Genomic DNA, 22,974 nt, shown 5'->3' with positions numbered 1-22,974 from the left:
TTTAGCTGTGCAGAAGCTTTTTATTTTAATGTAGTCCCATTTGTTTGTTTTCTCCTTCGTTTCCTTTGCCCTACAGTGGTTGGCAAACTCATTAGTCAACAGAGCCAAATATCAACAGTACAACGACTGAAATTTCTTTTGAGAGACAAATTTTTTAAACTTAAACTATATAGGTAGGTACATTGTTATTAACTTAATTAGGGTACTCCTAAGGCTTAGGAAGAGCCACACTCAAGGGGCCAAAGAGCCGCATGTGGCTTGCGAGCTGCAGTTTGCTGACCACGGCCCTAGGAGATGTATCGGTAAACATATCGCTATGAGAGATGTCTGAGATTTTTCTGCCTCTGGGTTCTTCTAAGATTTTTATGGTCTCACAACTTACATTTAGGTCTTTTATCCATTTTGAGTTTATTCTTGTGTATGGTATAGGTTGGTGGTCTAGTTTTTTTTGCATGTACCTGTCCAGTTTCAACACCACCATTTGTTGAAGAGACTGTCTTTACTCCACTGTATGTGCTTGCCTCCTTGTTAAAAATTGAGTGTAATGGTTTGGGCCGATTTCTGGGGTCTCTGTTCCGTTCCATTGATCTATATGTCTGTTCTTGTGCCAGGACCAGGCTGTTTTGATTACGGTGGCTTTGTAATATAACATGATATCTGGTATTGTGATTTTTCCAACTTTGTTCTTTCTGAAGACTGTGGCGGTTATTTGGGGTCTTTTTTGATTCCATATAAGTTTTTGGCGTGTTTATTCTAGATCTGTGAAATTATTTTTTTAATTACAGTAAAAAAGAAGGAACTCTTACCATTTGCAACAGCACAGATGGACCTGGAGATTATTATGCTAAGTGAAATAAACTAGTCAGAGAAAGATAAGTATCACATGATCTCACTCATATGTGGAATCTAATGAACAAAATAAACTGATGAATAAAACAGATCCAGAGACACGGAACCATGAACAGACTGATGAATTTCAGAGGGAAGGTGGAGTTGGGGGGTTGGGGAAGGGAGAGATTAACCAGGGCAAAGGCTTGGGAGGGGTGGGTACAGGGAGGAGGCGGTCAATGGGGAAAAGAACAACAAAAAACAAAGCAGACAACTGTAAAACTTTCAACAATAAAGATAAATTAAAACACACACACAAATCAAAAACAAAACACAAATAGACATTACCATTTCTGTGCAGGCCTCAAAAATCTACCTTCTTGGTTTTTAACTTGATCTCCTAATGTTGAGGTTATTGATAACCATATTACTAACATCCTGTCAAAATCTTAGTTCAAACAAGAAATTAATGCTGATTAAAATTCTGTTTTCTATAGGTGTTCTTAGGGATAGTGGAGTGCATAGATTGAGCTTGTTCCTTAAAAGTAGGAGATTGGTGATCCAGGCTTTGAAATTTTCTCAAACTAAAATGAAATTAGCCATCAATCAGACCGTGGCTTTTAAGCCTTCCTATAAGGTCCAGAGCAGGTGCGCATCCAGCTTCGATCCAGCCCATGTACCTCACTTCTATCAGTTTTTATTTTTTATTTGGGCTTCTATGTCAGAAATTTAACAACTTTTTAATTAAAAACTATACTTTATGATATAATACACTGTCCATTAAATATGTCTGCAGGTTAAACAAAGTTATTTTCTGAGGAAAACACTGACCTAACCTTCAAGTCAATTTATACAACTAGATTTAAAATGAAGTCCTAGTCCTACCTGGTTTGGCTCAGCAATGAGAGCATCAACCCTTGCACTGAAGGGTTGTGGGTTTCATTCCGGTCAAGGGCACATATCTTGGTTGCAGGCTGGATCCCTGGCTCTGTTCAGGACGAGTGTGGGAGGCAACCAATTGGTGAGTCTCTCTCACATCAATGTTTCACTCTGTCTCTCTCCTCTCCTTCCACTCTCTTTAAAAAGCAATGGAAAAAATATCCTCGGGTGAAGATTAACAACAACAAAAATGAAGTCCTGGTTAAACTCTTCAGTTTTCAAAGGCAAATATTATAGTGCTACCTACCAGCTCAGCTAATTATTAAAGTAGAGTGGTTAATTGGACTTCTCTGGTATCAATTTTAACAAAAAGTTCAGTGATATGAATAAGCTTAGAGCATCAGAAAAGTAATGGCTTAATTGCACTCCAGTCTTATATTATTATTATTATTTTATTATTGTTATTTTATTTTATTTAAAGAGAGAGGGAGACGGATAGAGAGATGGAAAAATCGAGAGAAACATCATCAATTGGCTGCCTCCTGCATGCCCCCACTGGGGATTGAATCCACAATCTGGGCATGTGCCCTGACGGGGAATTGAACCAGCAACCTCTTGGTTCCTGGGTTGATGTTCAATCTCTGAGTCACACCAGCTGGGCTATCCTTCATTTCTTGTACTAAGTAAGATACCTTAACTTTTACACTCTACAGAGAACTGAAGAGACAAGTGTACTAAGGACCAGAACCTGCATTACAAAGAATCCAGAGGGTTCCAATTCCTGGAAAAATTATGCTACTAAGTGGATGGTTTGTTTTTTTACCTCATGTACACAGTCTTGGAATTGATCTTGCTGTCTTCTTTGTTCTGGCTAGTCAAATTCTGGTATATCATCTCCCTAAACAGTCCTTTCTGAGTTACATGGCATCCAATAACAACTACTCAAAAATTAGAACTTCCCAGCTTCTCTTTCTTCAATAGTTCCTGAGAAGCTACATATGAGTGGAGGAAGAGTAAATTCAGGTGAAAATAAGGTGTTTACATTTGGAATCTCTCCTTGTCTGCATTTCTTTTATTTGGCCACTATCAGATTGCCCACTTGTCCAGTGTTTAGCCTTCAATTTGTTTGAAAAACAGAATGCTTTATGGGTTAAGAGCATAACCACTCATCAGACCCATGTTTGAATTCCAGTTCTGCTGTTTAGTTCAGGTGTGTGCCAAAACCCTTGGGTAAAACATTTACCTTCTGTGTCTCAATTATTTATAAAATGATAGGAATACTGTTAACATTCTAACATGCATAATATGCCCAGGGTGGCATTTAAAATATAACAAACAAACAACATAACAGTTATCAGTTTGTGTGAGCTGTTACTATTCTGAGGTAAATATTAACCCTTTGTCTATCATCATGTAAAGTTTTTCATAGATTTATTTTAGTTTTTTTTCCCTTTCAGTCACTTGCTTCCTTATCCAAAGGTCTGAAAAATATTCATATAAATTTCTTATTTCGACTTTGTTTTTAAAAACTCATTCTTGCAACAGATTTCTTTACATAAAGGGTAGCTTAATTATAAAAATTGATTTTCCCAAAAAATAACCAATTGCCTATAGATGTCTGGCTAAATAATCCTTCCTCCTTCCACAGAAGACATACAGATGGTGAAAAGGCACCTGAAAAGATGCCCAACATCACTAATTATTAGGGAAATAGATGCGCATCAAAACCGCAATGAGAATGGCTATCAAGTCCTGGAGAGGATGGGGAGAAAAAGGGTACCCTCATACACTGTTGATGGAAAAGTAAGTTAGTGCAGCCACTATGGAAAAAAGTAGAGATTTCTCAAAAATTATGACCCAGTTATTCTACTTCTGGGTATTTATCCAAAGAATACAAAATCACTAATTCAAAAAGATAACTGCACACCTATGTTCACTGCAGCATTATTCACAACAGCCAAGACATGAAAACAACCTAAATGTCCACTTACAGATAAATAAAGAACATGTTATACTAGAGGCCTGGTGCATGAAATCTGTGAACGGGTAGGGTCCCTAGGCCTGGCTGGGAATCAGGGCCAATTGGGGCCTTCTGGCGTCCCCCTTCCCTGGTTGCCAGATGGGGCCTTCCTTCGTTCCGCACCGCCCCCTGGTGGTCAGCACACGTCACAGCGAGCAATAGAACTCCTGGACTCCTGGTCAAACTCCCATGGGGACACTTTGCATATTAGCCTTTTATATATATAGATTATACAACAGAATCTACTCAGTGATAGAAAATATGAAATCCTGCCATTTGAAACAGCATGCATAGACCTTGAGGGTATTAGGCTACGTGAAAGAAGTCAGACAGAACAAAACAAATACCATATGATTTCACTCATGTGGAATTAGAGAAAACAAACAACAAAACATAAAACAAACTCTTAGAGGCAGACAACAGAGGAGAAGAGGGTGAAGGGAGGGTGAAATGGGTAAAGGCGATCAACTGTATGATGACAAATGGAAATTTGACTTTTGGCGGTGAGCACAATGTAGTATATGCAGATGTTCAATTATAATGCACGTCTGCTGAAACTAATATAATGTTATAAACTAAACAGAGGCCTAGTGCACGAATTCGTGCACCGGTGGGGTCTGGCCGGCCCTGCCCCTGATCAGGGCGAGGGGGGGCAACCAGGGCGGGGCTGGCCGGGGGGAGGGGCTAGGGTAGTTGGCTGGCGGCCCTGATTGGGGTGAGGGGGTTGATCAGGGGCGGGGCCACCAGAGGGAGGGGCTGTGGGTGGTTGACCGGCCAGCCCCGCCCCCAGGTTGAACTCCCTGTCGAACTCCAGGTCAAACTCTGGGTTGAGGGGATAATTTGCATATTAACCTTTTATTATATAGGATGTTACCTCAATTAAAAAACAAATACTTTCTTCTTCCCCACTGATGTGTGATTTCGCTCATGTAGTAGGTGCATATATACCATTTAGTGAGCTCCCTAAATTGACTTTTAAAAAATCGGACTATACTTTCTGACCAATAATTTAACTTGGAAAATTTTCTTGCCTAGCTTCATATTCAAGAATATGGTAACCCTCTATTCTTAAGTCTTTCTTTACTCAATTATGTTTACAATTTTCTTCATAGAGATCTCAAACATTTCATATAGATGCCCCCCACCTGAGGCATTTCACATTTTGTCCCTTTAATGTTATTTTTCTCCCAACATTTTTATAATTGGATATTTCTAGCAAGAAAAATGCTACCAAATTTAAAATATCTTTATGTGGTATACAGCTATTTTACTGAACTCCTATTTTTTTAGTTTTCCAATTGATTTTATTGGTTTTGCAAGCACTGCTATTTTCCACCATTCCCCCCCCCCCCCAATATTCTTGAATTGCCCATGGTAATACCAAACATCAGAAGTGTTATTGGGCATTCTTATTTCATTTTCTGATTCCAAGGGGAATTCTGTCAATTTTCCCATTAGTAGGTTATTTGCTGTTGGTTTAAGGCAGATATTCTTTTATCTTCTACAACTTTTATAGAGTTCAGAATCGAGACGAACTGCTGAATTAACATCATTATCTTGGCACATATTGGGATGAAGTGGCACGAGTCTTCAATATATAGTGATGCCGTACAATAAGGGTTCACAGCCAAGGCTCTGTGACTAACCATCAGTTTAACCTTGGGCAGATTATTTACCTTTTTGGCCTGTCTTCATCTGTAAAATGAGGGTAATAACAACCTCTTTCTTAGGTGGTTGTGAGAATTAACAGAGATAATAATACTAGGGCAATGCCTGGCACACAGTAAATACCAAGTGCTGCCTGTTATTTGTTCCCTTTAACTAAAAGAATTTCCTATTTAAACTTGCTGGTGTTTTACTTTGGATTTTCATGGCTATTTCCATATGTAAATTGGATCAGAGTTTTCTTCCTTTGTAATGTCTTATCAGGTTGCCTTTCTTATATTTTTTAGGTTTTTAAAAGTTTATGGTAGTTTTAAAATATGAATTTGGTATCTTTTTTCTATAATCTAGAATAAATCAGATGGTTTATGATACCCCCCTCCACCCCCAAATATAAAAAAGAACTAATTTCTTTATAGTCTAGGTCTGGAGTACCCCTTTCTTTTTTGGATGGGAGGCCATGGCCTTTAATATATATTTAATATATTCCATGATTGACAATCTATTCAAGTGCTCAACTTAAGACAATTTTGAAAAGCAACCAGTTCTCCACTTGCACCTTTCTTTTTAAGATTTTTTTAAAAATTGATTTTTTAGAGAGAGAGGGGAAGGGGGTATATTAATTTGTTGTTCCACTTATTAATGTACTCTTTGGTTGATTCTTGTATGTGTCCTGAATGGGATCAAACCAGCATCCTTGGCATATCGAATGATACTCTACCCAACTGAGCTACCCAGTCAGGGCCTATATCCTTAGATCTTTCAAAGTTGTCTGCAACATACACAGTGCAGCCGTGGGCAAACTACGGCCCGCGGGCCGGATCCGGCCCGTTTGAAATGAATAAAACTAAAAAAAAAAAAAAAGACCGTACCCTTTTATGTAATGATGTTTACTTTGAATTTATATTAGTTCACACAAACACTCCATCCATGCTTTTGTTCCGGCCTCCGGTCCAGTTTAAGAACCCATTGTGGCCCTCGAGTCAAAAAGTTTGCCCACCCCTGCTTTAGACCCAGTGTCTTTTCTGGTCACTCCCTTCCAGATGTACTCCTATGACTTGTTTCTCCTCCCTATTTCTTATTTCTTCCTCCTCCCAATAATAAAAGCCTCTGTAAAAGATAGTTTGCCCTTTCCAAATACCTACGGGCAATAATTTAACTTGGGAAATTTTCCAAGTTACTTGTATAGAATATCCTATACTAAGCACACTCATTCCTCTGTTTTCCTTTTACTGCATTTAATTTTTAAAATGGGGAAACTTTCGAGGAGCATTTCAGATCTTGTTCCCAGGCCTATGTTGTCAGTTTGGCTCAAATAAACTCATGCACATTAAAGGGGGGGGGGGGGGGGGTTATAAGATAAAAAAGAAAAAGCTAACGTTCTCCATCTTCACCCCTCTTCTATTAAGTTTTTAGCTTCTGTGAGGAAGGAATGCACTCTCCTATTGTTTAACCTTCTTCCCATTAATTCACTATGGGGTCTTCAGGAACAAGAGTAAGACTAGCTCTTGAGTAAATAAATGGGTTATAATCAATCTTAAAGAACAGGGATGCATGATTTTTTAACATATAAAACTAGGAAGTACTTACTTCACTGTGTGCACATACAGGAAAATGTTACTAGTTCTAGTTCCTTCTTGCCTACTTGAGAAGGCAAGGCATAGGAATGTGGGTGACTGCGACTAATGTTGCCATATACAGCTTAGGAAAAGTCTCTTGCATAGCTATATTCTAATACAATGAATTTAAGTAAAATTACCTTATAAAAATATCAAAATGACTTTTAAAATCCTAGATATTTCAACTTAAAATTATACAATTTAACATTTTTCAGATCTCAAATATGAATGAAACTATGAATCCTTACAGATATCCATATCCTGTCTAAACCCTTATCCAAGACATTTAACAGAAACCTATGAGGAAAGAAAATAGTAATGGATGGTAGCTTCCAGTAACCAAAACTTTAAGGCCTTCCTTCTGGGATTTGTCCAGTAATCATCATCAAGTTCAGTCTCTATAAGTTTATAGATTTCACCCTTCCCCTTCTTTGAAAAACAGTACATTAGTTTCTTTAATCTTCCTACACAGCTCCCTCTCTTCATACCTCCTCAAAGACCAATGATAGTAACTCAGTTCTCTGATTCCTAGAAATCATACATTCTGACCAGAAGACTGGACCTAATCTGTTTCTATAACAGAAATTTCCTATGTTCCAGGATGATTCTATATCAGGGATGGGCAAACTTTTTGACTCGAGGGCCACAATGGGTTCTTAAACTGGACTGGAGGGCCGGAACAAAAGCATGGATGGAGTGTTTGTGTGAACTAATATAAATTCAAAGTAAACATCATTACATAAAAGGGTACGGTCTTTTTTTTTTTTTAGTTTTATTCATTTCAAGTGGGCCGGATTCGGCCTGCGGGCTGTAGTTTGCCCACGGCTGTTCTATATTCTAGTACCATGTGGGAGAGGCAACAGAGTATGGTGGGTTACAAGTGTACACTCTGGGACCAAGGTTTTATTTATTTATTATTATTTTTTTACTTTTTAAAAATATATTTTATTCATTTTTTACAGAGAGGAAGGGAGAGGGATAGAGAGTTAGAAACATCATTGAGAGAAACATCGATCAGCCGCCTCCTGCACGCCCCCTACTGGGGATGTGCCCGCAATCAAGGTACATGCCCTTAACCGGAATCGAACCTGGGACCCCTCAGTCCGCAGGCCGATGCTTTATCCACTGAGCCAAACCGGTTAGGGTTGGGACCAAGGTTTTAAATCTCAGGCCCCTTTGTAGGTGTATGACTTCAGACCAAGTATTTGGCTTCTTTTTTTCCATTTACTCACTTGAAAATATCGGGGTGAAAATAGGGTTACTATAGGATTAAATGAGGTAAATATATAGGGAGGTCTTAAACTTTATACCAGCAGGTAACCTATATGTGCTATGTGAGCAACTCCAAAGGTGGGAAAAAGTAGGTTAATAATAACAATAATAATAATAAAATAATCCTATATAATAAAAGCCAAATATTCAAATTGTCCCCTCATTGGGAGTTTGACCAGGAATTCGACTAGGGGGCAGGGCTGGCCAGCCAACTGCCTGTGGCCCCTCCCCCCACCAGCCCAGCCCTCACCTGTGCACAAATTCATTCACTGGGACTCTAGTCCTATAAAATAAAAGGCTCATATGCAAATAGACCAAACAGCAGAATAACTGAACAACTGGTTGCAGTGATGTGCGCTGACCACCAGGGGATGTGCGCGGAACATGGCGGGCATTGCCCGCGGTGGGAAGGTGGAGCAGGTGAGCAGGGGCACCAGACCAAGGCGAGGTGCCAGTTGCTGTCATTGGGGTGAGCCTCTGGTGGATACTGAAAATTCTTTGCTTCTACATGCTGTGGTCCTACCCAGCGCTCGCATCTGCTGCCAGCCCTGATGGCCCCTGAGGGCTTCTCCACCTTCCCCTGCTCTCGAGGGGCTATCGGGGCAGCAGCCGCTGCTCATACCCGCTGCTGGTGCTGGTCCCAATCGCTCCGCGCTGTCAGTGAGTGCGAGTGGGGCCGGCGCCGTCAGCACGTGGGAGCAGAGCTGCCAGCAGACAGGGGACTAGGGCCGTGGCAGGAGGGGCCAGGCAGGGGCACGGAGGATGGGCTGAGACCTGCCCCTGTGCCCACTGCAGGCTCGCGGCCCACAGTTCCTTTCAAGGTGCACGAGTTCGTGCACTGGGCTCCTAGTTAATAAATAATAATACAAGAATAAACTCTGTGTTTCACAATCAACTTTTGCCCACCCCTGTATTTATCCTTTTTACTTCATTCCTTTTGTTTACACAAGTAGAGAATCTTTATGCTACTTTCATACTGAATTGGCATGCCTCAGTGATGCTGACTGGAACCTCTCATTTCAGCAACTTCAGGACATAATGAGGACAAATGGGCAATAAAAGAAGCAAATAGAAAAACATTTAACCAAGGCTAAACAATACAAAATACATCAGTAGGTGACATAAGTGTATGAGGTAGCCAATTATGTTCAGGACAACAGGGAATAGTCTACAAACTGGATTTGGCTCCCACCATTGTTAATTTCCTCTAACTGTCTCTTTTCTACAAAATTAAACCAATAGAAATGTAAGATACTGACAGTGTGGGAATTAAAAAACTGCAGAAATAGGGATAAAACATGGAATAGCAATTTTTACCTTGTTCTAAATCAGTGGCTCTCAACCTTGGCTGCACATTAGAATCACTTGGGAATCTTTTTAAAATCCTGATTTCTGGGCCCCATCCTCCAGAAATTCTGTTTCTTTATTACTAATGTTGTGGCCCCATCCCATAACAAAGAAACAGAATTTCCGGAGGATGAGGCCCAGAAATCAGGATTTTAAAAAGATTCCCAGGTGATTCTAATGTGCAGCCAAGGTTGAGAACCATTATAAGCATGCTAATTTAATTACTGGTGTAGATACGTACGTATTAGTATTTAAATACATGCTATGACAATTCTTCTAAATTTAAGGTGCTGTTAAAAAAAAAAAGAATAAATTACATACAAGAATACAGCATAAAGCTCAGCAACTAAGATCACAACCAATGATACATCCAGCTACATATCAGAGTCCAAGTTCACTTGAAGGCTGCTTCAACACTTTCAAAGTCTTAAAATACTTTTGAAAGTGTGTGTATGTTGCAGCAGAAAGAGCTCTAGGGCTTCAGTTATCATAAAAGCTAAAATGTATTGGGCACTTAGCATATCAGACACATTGTGCAAAGCATTTTTTACTGAATCCTCACAACTACTTTATGTATAGGCTCTACTCAACGCAAAACTGGCTTTTCACAACGGGCCAAGAAAACACAACCAGAAACAATATCCAGGAATTCTAAGGTTAGAGTTTTCCTCTTATCTTTAGGCTGAGCTTTAGTTTTCTCACTCACTATAGTATAGTAAGGTCTAGGTATTGTTTCATGAAACTTCTTTTCCAGTTTGGACAGTGTGCTAACGTATATGCTGGGTCACTGAGCAAAATGTAATTTCTTAGTGTGGGTTGAAATTAAAAAAATAAAATAAAGGATTGAAAAGCCACTCATTTAAGATGTTCATTCTAAACTGAAAATAAATTATTCCAACCTTAGTTGGATTCCAGACCTGATAGAAGTAATCATTCTAATCACAAAGTAAATTACTTGAACCCTGGCCGGGTACTCAATGGTTAGAGCATCATCCCAATATACCAAGGTTGCAGGTTTTATCCCTGGTCAGGGCACATACAAGAAGCAACCAATGAATGCATAAATAAGTGAAAACACAAATCAATGTTTCTCTTTCTCACCTTACCTCTCTCTTCCTCAAATCAACATATCTTTTAAAAAGTTTTTTTTAAAAAGTGCTTTGAATTACATATTAGTAAGTATGTAAATAAGGGGGTTTCCAAATTGTTTTGCAACAGAACCTTCCTTCAAGATGTTTTGAGTGTATTTTCTAGAGGAGGGGGTATTCTTGTGACCAAATAATCTTGGCAAATTGGGAAATACTGTACACAATATTTCCTTCCTAGACAGTCACAATGCACATTAAAAACCCTGGCACGCTTTCTCTCAAGTATGCCCACACCTTCCCCCACTTCTTTCCTTAGGCACGTATCCTTTGCTTTCTTTCTCCTAAGCTCCCAGAGACCTTCTTTTGCCTCTGTAACTTGTTTTGTGAGTTCATGCAGCCCAGCTGGCTCACTTCTTCAGCCTCTGTGACTTTCTCTCTTAAAGGCTAAATAAACTTTTTACACTGTGAAAAAATGAATAAACAAATAAATACCCTGACAAGCTCTACAGAAAAATTACACAACTACCTCAAATTTTAAATCTGATTAACTGCTTTTAACTCAGTGTTTTCCTAAACAGATATTTCATTCTGTAACCTCTCCCACCAACAGCTCCTAATCTCTCATAAGACTAGTATTCTGCAAAACACAATGTGGAAAACAGTGCTTTATGTAAACTTATCAGGGAAAGGGTCTTTATAAGCTACAGCTATTATAGCAAATAAGCACAAATATAGCAGAGATAAATAAAATTAACAGAAAATTGTAATTTGGTTAAGTATTTAATCTCTGCTGAGCAGTTTTATCAGAACATACAGAGTTGTATCATTTAGTAAATATGTACAGAAACAATGTATTATACTTTGAAAACATGAAATGGAAGAAGACTAGAGAAAAGATATGAAGAAAGGTAAAAAGAAACCTGCAATTCAAATAAATTATAATCTACTGTACAAAATTTACATACATAGGAAGCCTACTGAGATGAAACTTACATACAGAGGAAAAACTTGTAACTCACACTGGAACAAAGGCTGAACAGAGAAAAAAAACCACACTGTAAACAGAGAGACTAAGTATCTGCAAAGATCATGTTAGTGACCTGAGTTTCTCTCTCCCTGCTGGGGAATCCACAAGTAAATGAACTGGCCGATAACATGCCATCAAAGAAGGGAACGGTTGTTTACCTAGACTAGGAGCCCTTTGGGACAGGCATATAGGACAGAACCCAGCTTAATGGGCAATAAAAACTGCTTGTGGAACAAATTAATCCATAATATATGTTTGAGGAGTTGTGAATGCTCAGGGGTGGTGAACATCACCATCATCTCTTATCACTGATAGAACCCTGGGCTAGAAATAATCCTATGATCAAGGTTAGCATACCACCTTTATGTAGATAGAAGCTTAGTAACAATTATAGCCATGCATACTATCTTATGCATGTTTTTCACATCCTCAAATTCAATTCTACCTTTTTGGTCCTTTCTTTTCCATTTCCATTGCCTTGGTTAAAGTTTTCCCTTTCCTCAAAACAAAGAACTCACAGAACTTCATAGCTTATGGTACTTAAAAGTTGACAGTAAAACTTGATGTGAGGCTTGAGGATTTTGTTAATCGTTAACTTACTAAAAGCTTGTACTTTACAACTATGTAACATTTAGCTGTTAACCATTTATTCATAAGTAGTGTAAAAAATTTAAAGATACACATTTTGGTATTACATTCCCTGAAGCAGAGAACTACCCTACTGTGGTACATAACACCAGGCACCTGACCAACCAGGAGAAAAAAATGTTCAAGTATGGTTATGTGCCAGAAAGTTCTCATAAAGAAACTGATTTCAAGACCACAGACAAAAAGGAACAGTACTTAGTACAGGAAAGAAAGGCAGTCAGAAAGCCTACACATAGGATCACTGAAAATAAGAGCAAGAGACTTGAAGGGTTTTCAATCTGGTTCCCCTAGTACAGCGGTTCTCAACCTGTGGGTTGTGACCCCTTTGGGGGTCAAACCACCCTTTCACAGGGGTCGCCTAAGACCATCGGAAAAGACATATATAATTACATATTGTTTTGTGATTAATCACTATGCTTTAATTATGTTCAACTTGTAACAATGAAAATACATCCTGCATATCAGATATTTACATTACGATTCATAACAGTAGCAAAATTACAGTTATGAAGTAGCAACGAAAATAATCTTATGGTTGGGGGTCACCACAACATGAGGAACTGTATTAAAGGGTCGCGGCATTAGGAAGGTTGAGAACCACTGCCCTAGTAGAATAACGGGATGGCTGATGATGCCCAGAAAGGTGGAGTGACTTGCCCAGAGTGACATGATTAGTCATTGAGTCAGGACCCAGGCCAGATCTTCCAATTCCCAGGCTTCTGCATTTCCCTCTGTAGCTCAAGGCCTCCCATCTTCTCTACAAGACTCACATGGAAAATAAACACTACTGAACTAACTAAAACTATAAACCACTAGTCAAATTATGACTCTATACAACTAGAGCACTTAGAATAAACCATCTTATTTTGTATTATGACATGTGGTTACTGACTAGAAACCTATTAAAATCATCATTAGGCTGTATTTACAAACCTTCACTCTAAAGTACTAAATAAAAAATTATCAACAAGAAACCAAGAACATATGGAGGAAAATAAAACACGTTTTGGAGCGAGGCAAATCTGGGTTCAAATCCTAGCTCAACTGTTGCCATGTCTGTGTGACCCTGAACAAGTCCTCAGTTTCATTTCCCATCTATAATGATCCTGGGAGACAAGACTACCAACCTCAGGTTTGCCCTAAAATTAATGGTACTGAAATGGTAATTTTCTCCCTCAATCTATTTTTGTCCATCTCCCTTGACTATTTCAACTTTTAACTTCATACAACCACCCCTACAACCACTTTCCAGCTACAATCATAATGATAGATGTTAGTATATTCAACACCTTAAAACAAGATTTATGAAACAAAGAACATTTAGGATGTGAATATAATCTTTGTAAATGTTAGTGAAAAAATTGAAAGAAGACATTACTGCATAAAGTATAAAGCAATTTCTTTCAAGCCAACTGGATAAAGAATAAGGAGAACCAGGCTTATCTAGTTCAGTCCTGTGGCTAATAAGCTGCATGACCCTAAGCAAGTGACTCCACTTCACAGAAAGCACCCGTTACAGCTCAAAGACACACAGTGCTCGAGTTACAGTGGGCCTCAGTGTTCTCAACTACAGAAAAAAACATTCTGACTAGAGGTTTTCTAAAGTTCTCACGTTTCTTCCATCTGAACAGTGTAGCATCAGCACCATCACAGAACTTGTCCATTTGGTATGTGCCTGGCCCTGTTATAAGCACATTAGATGTAGTAACTCATTTAAGCCCCCTATAATCTTTGCAGATATGTGAAGGAACGTGCCTAAAGTGACAGAGCCCAAAGCAGGTTGAGGGTTCAACCATCTAGGGCCATGGTCGGCAAACTGTGGCTCACGAGCCACATGCGGCTCTTTGGCCCCTTGATGGTGGCTCTTCCTAAGCCTTAGGAGTACCTACCTATATAGTTTAAGTTTAAAAAATGTGGCTCTCAAAAGAAATTTCAGTCGTTGTACTGTTGATATTTGGCTCTGTTGACTAATGAATTTGTCGACCACTGATCTAGGGGGTCTGGCTGCATCTGTGCTTTTTAACCACTGAGTCTCAGAATTCTGTAAATTGCAGAGTAAGTCTTCACTAGAGACATCTAAACAAAAATCTGTTCATGCTATTCCTTCCTTGTGCCTGAATACAGCTGATACATAATCTGTAGAGGTAAAGAACAGTGACTAACGTGTTAATAGCACTCTGTAAAAGAGCAAGCTACAATTCATCAACCAGGAGAAAAAGTTATAAAGTAGCCACTTAATTAAGATAAAGCTACAAAATGTATATGTTGCTTCTCCAATGAACATTTTATCAAAAGAATCAAAGTGTTGTGATGTTTTGGCATTATTTTCTTGGTCATCAACAAGTTATCTGCTGGATAATGCTCCCAAGGAATAACTACCATAAAACCAATCAGCCACTAACCTTTGGTTAACTAGATTTCCTCATCTTTGTAACTATGCATATGAAAATGCATGTGTGCATATAAACAGGCAAACACAAACACAATCTCAAGTTAGACACTATCTATTAAGGATTATGCAAACTGGTATGTGCTAGACACTGCCAACATAAATGGCTAGGGGAGGATTTACCTCTTTCCTTTGAGGCCACTTCACACCTGACTGACCTCTTACAATTCTCTGCATATCATTCCTCCCTCCTCTGCCAGCTTACCACCAGTTACTAACAAACCACAATTCTGCCTTCATCAGACCTCTTCTATCTCTAGAGAAAGTTAAAAGCACAGTGGGGCCAGGAAGCTCAGTGAGGTAGAAATAACACACTGGAGGACGATGCACACATATGCACACTCTAAAACAAAATGCTGATGGCAACAAGCTGTTAACCTTAATTTCATCACCATTATATGTTACTCAGTCCTTCAATAACTTGTTTCACAAACTTGGAAGGCCTGAGAAACAAACAGAACATTTATTTACTAGAGGCCTGGTGCACGAATTCGTGCACAGGTGGGGTCCAGCCAGCCTGCCCGGATCAGGGCCAATCGGGACGGGCAGGCCTGGGGGAGGGGACGTGGGAGGTTTGCCGGCTAGCACCGCCCCTGATCAGGGTGGGGGGATCTGATCGGAGGCGGGGATGGTGGAAGCAGGGGCCATGGGCAGTTGATCGGACGGGCCTGCCCCCTGATCAAACTCCTGGTTGAACTCCTGGTCAAGGGGACAATTTGCATATTAGCCTTTTATTACACAGGATTTCCTCCCAGACTGGTATACTTTACAAATGCTGGTGGTAGAGATATTTGCCTCACTTACCCACCCCATACTATATGGACTGATAAAAATAATGATTAGGGTCCAGTTGGAAAGGCATTAGAGTGGTGAGACACTCAAAGAACTCTCATACAGCTCAATTCCTTCTTAAATTCGAGATGGATCCAATACCAATCTTCTCTCCAATAAAAACCAAAATATAGACTGATGACTAAATTATTATGCAATTTTTAGGCTACTTGGCTTGATATGCATCCACACAAACACAAGATCTTTACACCTCAATAATTGAACAACAAAACAAGTGACAAGTAATCCAAGCTAGAGGGTCAGATATCTGACCGTTTTTCCCACAATTTCATAACATACCAAAATTTTACCAACATTTTGCCATTATCCATACTAATCCATCTATGACACTCCTATTTCTATAACACAAGACAACATTCATAAAATCAAACTCCTAATTAAAAGGAGCCATGGAAAAGAGAAAAATAGATTTTAAAAATAAAAACACCACCAGAAATGTAACCAGAACACATTACCTGAAATGAAATTCTACCCTATATTGAGTTTTATTTTTGTGTGCTGTGGATGTCATGTAGGGGACAATTTGGATTTGAATCTATATTTTTATGGCAGATGGTGAACCTGAATGATCAGTGATCAACTCCTCTTGGGAAAAAAGCTCTTGGGGAAGTAGGGCGCAATAACAGAAATATATAACCTACAAAAGATGATCAAAAGAAAAGACTTTAGTTAATATTCAAAAGTAATAAAGGATGCCTGTGGCATACACGTTGGCAATATACAAATAAAGATTCAAATAAAACCAAATTATAAAACTAAACCCCATTTTTAAGCTGGACTTTCTCAGCTATTCTTTTATATTGACTTTATGAAAATGTATACAATCTAGCTCAGCAGCTCACTTTTTATGTCATTAGAAACAGAAACAGAGACCTCATTAATACATTTTAGAATAAAGAGCACATGGGGAAAAACTGGTTTAAACAAGAACCTGCAGTCTGAAATGATAATGAACTAAAGTGAAGTGCCTGAAATAAAACAAGAAGTCCTCTTTGTTACAGCAGCAAATTATTTCACGACAAATTCTATATTTACTATAGAAATGCCAGCAGAAAACTAAATGCATTTAGCCTGAACCTTTGTAATGTCACGATCAAAAGTAGTTAGCCTTGCCCTGACCAATTTGGCTCAGTGGATAGAGGGTCGGCCTGAGGACTGAAGGGTCCCAGGTTCGATTCTAGTCAAGGGCATGTACCTTGGTTGCGGGCACATCCCCAGTAGAGGGTGTGCAGGAGACAGCTGATTGATGTTTCTCTCTCATCGATGTTTCTAACTCTCTATCCCTCTCCCTTCCTCTCTGTAAAAAATCAATAAAATATATTAAAAAAAAAAAAAAAAGTAGTTAGCCTATATCAGTGGTTCTCAACCTTCTGGCCCTTTAAATACAGTTCCTCATGTTGTGACCCAACCATAAAATGATTTTCATTGCTACTTCATAACTTTAATGTTGCTACTGTTATGAATCATAATGTAAATATCTGACATGCAGGATGGTCTTAGGTGACCCCTGTGAAAGGGTCGTTGGACCGCCAAAGGGGTTGCAACCCACAGGTTGAGAACCACTGGCCTATATGGATGGCCCTATAAAGACTACTTGTGAGGGTGGGGTGTAGAAATGGGAGGCGCATTACATTGTGTGGGAGATATCTATATATATAAAAGGCTAATATGCAAAGTGTCCCCTCGGGAGTTCAACAGGGAGACCGGCAGTGCGATCACTTGCTATGAGGTGCACTGACCACCAGGGGGTGGTGTGGAATGAAGGAAGCCCCAATCAGCCCTGATTGCCGGCCAGGCCTAGGGATCCTACCTGTGCATGAATTTCGTGTGCTGGGCCTCTAGTTAGCTATAAAGTAATCTTTTTATAATGCCTTTTTAAAAAGTACATCCTCTCATATAGCAGAAATGTGTGATCTTTTCCATACCTGATGACAAGATGTGTCTTAAGTAATATTTATTCAACAAGCAATAGGATCTAAATTATACAGAGAAGTTAGTAAATATACTTCAAACAAGAAACCTTGAGAAAAAATTCTGTCCACAATAGCAGTTATTAAATAAAATGCATGACTACTGCATTTTATCTGACATAAATAATGCAACTGTGTCAGAAAGAAAAGAATACATTTAAGAAGACTTCTCGGGGTAAGAGATCAACCGAAGGACTTGTATGCATACATACAAGCATAACCAATGGACATAAGATACTGGGGGGTAGGAGAGGCCGGGGGATTGTTAAGGGCGGGGGAAAAAAGGAGACATATGTAATACTCTTTGTAATACTTTAAGCAATAAAACAATTAAAAAAAGACTTCTCTTACTTGGGTAAAAATATTTTTATATGAAGATATTTAATGGCAAAAAAAGCTTAGAAGTGTTACATATATGCAGTTTATTTCATTATGTAAAGAAAAAATAATCATAAAAGACTTATGCAAAAAATGTTAACAGTAACCAAATCTAAGTGATAAGATTATATAAATTTTTTAAAATTTCCAGTATTTCCTGCATTTAACAACTTTTTTTTAATTGAAAAAAGTTGACGTTGACTTGTCATATAAGCAAACAACAAATACCTGCTTACACAACTAACACAGGTTCTAAACTGTTTCCATAGATTCTAGACTTCAAATACAGCTAATTACTTGCTAGTAACGTTTTTAAATATACGAAATAAAGCTAGAGAATTTTGTTTCTGGCTCTCCTATAAAGATTTTCAGAACTAAAAATAAATAAATTTTACCTTTCTATGAAAAAGGTTCCATGTCCAACTTTCTATCCCAGAATATTAGCAACAATTTCATTTTTAAAATAATCAATTTAGATTGCTTTGCACAAATGTCATCTCAAAGAATTTATGTTCAGGTCAGTAATTCCAAAGTGCAGACACCTAATACACAATGCAAGAAGTTTTGATGCATTTTAGTGAACTGCACCAACAGAAACACCTTGGGTGGAGATGAGTTTATTTTAAACACATCTTTCCATTACTTCTTAAGTGCCTGATATCTCTAATGAAGCTTTTTGCAAAAGGTACTTAGCTTAGACTGGACGTGGACTTACTTAAATATCTGGGAAGCTGTCAGAATCGATCTCAAACTGCATCATATTCAAGTCACAGAATGCCAACTCTTCACTGGGCCTCCTTCTCCCCTTTCTTTCACAAGAGCGCCTGTAATACCCCCTAACTTACACTTCCGGGCTCATGAGTCACTGAGAAATGAGCTCTAAGTTTCCTGCAGAATGCCACTCAAACCGCTCCTCTCCAGCATTCAAGGTTCAGGTCCCCAAATCCCTCTGTAGCACACCCCCACTTCCCACCAAGGCCCTGGGCACCCAAATGAATTACCCACTATTTCCACACAATGCCTTTTTACCTTTGCCCTCTAGCTTTGCGGTTCCTCTCTACACGCTGTCTATTCTGCAACCCTCATTCCCAAATCCCATTAGGCCTCGAAGACTCCCCTAGGCACAGCCTCGCCCAGGAAGCCTTCCAGATTTCTGCGAGGCGGAAGCGACTGACGGGTCCCGTCTTCCCCGGGTGCCTTTCTAGCACCTTGCAGTTCTTTCACAAGACTTTGATCGCCGCCTTCCGGGTATCGGATTATCTGTGTCCGGCTCTTATCACCCACACCAGGGCGTAAGCTCCTCGCGGGAGGAGACCGCGGGCCCGGGTTCACCTTTGAATCCCTCCGGAGCCGACGACCAGGGCGCCGGCACGCAGTCAGCGCCCGGGCGGGTTCAACCGAACTCGGGAACGCTCCGGCCGCACAATTCCTCACCAGAAGTCAGTTAGGCATTTTCCCGAAAGGAACGGCACGGCGATACTATCTGCGTCCGGGGAGCAGAAAGTTTACCGGGGGCCCATGTTTGATGGGAGTGACAGCTGGCCCGGACCGCACTTCCCCGCCCTCCGGACTCCGGCCGGGACGTCCCCGCGCCGCCGCCTGCCCGGCCAGAGACCCGCGGAAGGGCGGCGGGAGAGCCCGGGTGCCCAGACCCCGCCGCAAGGCCCCTGGGCGCGGCGTCGGCGAGAGCAGGAGGGGAAGGCTCCGCGAGAGGCCGGGCCGCAGCGGCCCGAGAAAATGGAGGCAGCCCCGGGGCCGGTGACGGGCCGGGCAGGGCAGGCGGAAGCCGAGCCGGCGTCCGCGCCGCAAGCAGGGCAGGGCCCATGGTCACTCACGGGGTTGGGCCGGGCGGCTCCCTCTCAGCCTCCGCGTCGTCGCCGTCCCCGTCCTCGGCCGCCGCCGCCTCGGGCTGCTCGCTCGGTCCCCGCGGCACGGCTCGGTCGCTCGGCCCCTCCGTTGTCTTCCGCCTGCTCCTGCTCCCAATGACGGGCTCCCGCGGCGGCGGCGGCTGCGCGGGCAGATGGCGGCCCTGGGGCTCCCGCGGCGGCCGCCTCACTGCTGTTCTCGATCGCCTGGGCTGCGGCGGCTGCTGCTGCAGAGCCGGCGGCGCCTTTGCCTTCGCCCGGCTCCCGGAGACTCGGTCTCTCCCAGGCCGCGCCGCTCCCCGTTCCCGGACAGAGCCCGGCTTTGACGTGCGCACTGCGCAGCCGCCAAGGGCGCGACGTCGGGCGGCGCCGCAACGCCCCCTTCGGCCTCCGACGCCCCCTGGCGACCGGGCGGACTCGGCGCCGGAGTCCCTGGCCAGGTTGAGTTGGGAGGGGACGCAGAGAAATGCAGAAGCTGAGAATGGAGACTTCCTCTTCTTTCATCTGCCACTTAAATGTTGGTGCTCGGCCCCTTTTCTGTGTAAGCACGGTTCCTGGAGGAATCTCACGCTCACTTTCCACAACCACTTCCTCAACTCTTAACAAAGCTTTATTTCTGCTAAAGACCAAGAACTGACTTTGTGTAAATTGAAACTGTCATCCTTGTGAGGGACAGGTAACTCTCATTTTAGCGTCCTCTGAGAGAGAGTCTGTGTAGACAGTGATAGAATGGTCCAGATTAATAGGATTCAACAGCCTGGATTTAAACCCCAGCTCCAGCATTAGTCTCCATGGGTTATTTCCTGTCCCTATGTCTGGGTTTTTCACACACTCGTATAAGCATACAGGAACATAGGCTTATGAGGATGAAGGGGAAAAGGCATTGCAAAGCCCAGACAGCGGAGTCTGGAACTTAGAAATGTTGTACACGTTTACTTTTGTTTCTTTCTGTTGCCTTTTTTTTTTTTTTTTTTGTAGTTGGACACGGGTTTTGAGCATCTACTATGTGACAGACACTGTTCCAGGTGGTGGGGCAGTAAACAAAACATTCCCTGCTCCTGAGACAAACAATAAACAGCACATATATGACATTGGATGGTTTTCAGTGCTATGGAGAAAAGTAACACAGGCCAGGGAGGGAAAGAGTACAGAGTACTATTATTTATAGCTCTCCTGTACAGGTAGCTGCCACATGAATAAAGAGCATGTTATGCCCTATGTGCATGGAAAGGCAGAGGGAACAGCAAGGACCAAGGCCCTGAGGTGGGATGCCATGGACCCCAGCAAGGTGAGACCCCTGAGGGTGGGAAGAGAGCAGAGATGAGCAGAAAACAGGAACCATATAGGCTGAAATGAGATCTTTGTTGTTTTTACTCTGAATGAGATGGAAAGCTATTTGGAGGGTTTTGAGCAAAGAAAGGATGTGGTCTGACATTTTAAAAGGACCACCCTGGTTGTGCTGTGAAGACCAGTCTGAAGGGCATGAGGCTTTCAGCTGGGAAACCGATTAGAAAACTTTTGAAATAATCCAGTCGACAGAAGACAGGCTGGGTCTAGGAGGAGTAAAGAGTGGTTGGGTTCTACAGGCATTTAAAAGGTAGAGTGGACAGAATTTTATTTCTAAGGATTTGTTTGTTTGTTATGTTATCAAGCATCTGGAAATTACAATTTGGTAAAGTGGGGAAGACGAACAAGCAGATGTGAAGAGAAGAAATCGGGAATACATTTGGGGGCAATTTACTTTGAACTGCCTGTGAGACACCCAAGTAGGGAGATGGATATAGAAATCTGGGGTTTAGAGGAGAGGCCTGCGCTGGAGATAGAATTTTGGGAGTCCTCAGAGCAAGTAAAATCTCAAGACTCAATGGGATAATGTTTAGGGAGTGAGTGTTAATAAAGGGCAAAGCCAAGGGAAAGCAGGAAGCCCCCAACACTTGAGAGTTCAGGGAGAGATGACAAGGAACCAGCAAACGTCGCTGAGGAGAAGAGTCAGGGTGGCAAGAAAAGGCACAGGAGAGCTTCATGTGCTGGAAGAGCAAGGGATGGAGGATGGATCAATGACACCGATTCTGGCTAAGAGTTCAAGCAAGGTTGGTGTTGGTGATTGGCCATTGGCGTCAGGACCATAGAGGTAACTAGCGGCCTTGGTAGGAGCTGTTTCAGCAGAGGTGGGTGGAAAAGCCTGGCTGGAGTGGTCTCTAGAGAGAATGGGGCTCTAGAAAGAGAGGACATGAGTGTAGAGAACTCTCATGAAGTTTTATTCTAAAGAGGAGCAGAGAAATGAGGTGGCACCTGGAAAAGAATGTAGGGTCAAAGGAATGTTTGTTTGCTTGTTTTCTTTCTTTTTGTGTGTGTGTTTTTTATTTTAGGATGGGAGGCAACATCATCAGCTCAGAGCCTGGAGGGGAGGAGCTGTTGGAAGTTTGAGGGAAGAGGAGGAGTGAAGCAGGACTGGTCAGCAGGGTTATTCTGTGTTTTTCACCAGCCACAGGTTACTGGGAAGGCGCTGTATTCAACCAGGGTTATTTCTGTTAAGGAACTCCATGCAGAGAGAAAAAGCAAAGGAAGGAGTGTATACAAGAAAGTAATAATAGTAATAGCTGACTGTTGAATCCAAGCCAGATAGGAGGCAGTGAGGAAATGGGGGTGGAGGTGCAGGCAGTAGGAGGGAGACGTCCTGTAGGAGTTGGAGGACCCATGAAATGGTGGGTGAAAGGATTGTTGGAACCGGCACAGGACGGGGAGTGAGCTGGAATGAAGGAAGTGCTGGCTGGAGAGCCAGGTTGCTTACACTGAGGGAAGGAGCAGTTTTCAGTAAATGACAAGGCCTGGGGCAGCTCCTCAAACTATAATGTCCACATAATTAGCTTAATGACTGGGGCCTCCCGTTGAAATGCAGATAGTGATTCCATTGGTCTGGGAAGGGGGTAGGACGGTGCTGATTATTCTTGTTCTCATTGTATTCTTGATACAAAATCTCAATAAAGCAACTGACACAAAAAGAAAACTAGACTATTATTGCTAGTAAGTATATAGGGAAAACCTAAATAAAAAGTTTGAAATATAAATA

General features: G+C 41.4%; 1 protein-coding gene across 5 annotated transcripts in view; it reads right to left on the bottom strand.

The window, feature by feature from the left end:
• CAB39 (calcium binding protein 39) overlaps positions 1-20,217 on the bottom strand; it is an 81,076-nt gene extending 60,859 nt beyond the window's left edge. For 2 of the 5 annotated variants that reach the window (XM_059703481.1, XM_059703484.1), the window contains exon 1: positions 19,875-20,211. The gene's annotated coding sequence lies outside the window, so the exon portion shown is untranslated. Of the gene's footprint in view, positions 1-19,874 lie in introns of all 5 variants that reach the window. The other 3 variants (XM_059703486.1, XM_059703483.1, XM_059703482.1) reach the window with 3 other exon arrangements.
• Between the last annotated feature and the right edge of the window lie 2,757 nt (positions 20,218-22,974).

Source organism: Myotis daubentonii, chromosome 7 (assembly GCF_963259705.1).
Source record: "Myotis daubentonii chromosome 7, mMyoDau2.1, whole genome shotgun sequence".
Lineage (NCBI taxonomy): Eukaryota > Metazoa > Chordata > Mammalia > Chiroptera > Vespertilionidae > Myotis > Myotis daubentonii.
The sequence above is the reverse complement of the archived record's forward strand: the minus strand, read 5'-3'. Positions and strand labels throughout refer to the sequence as shown.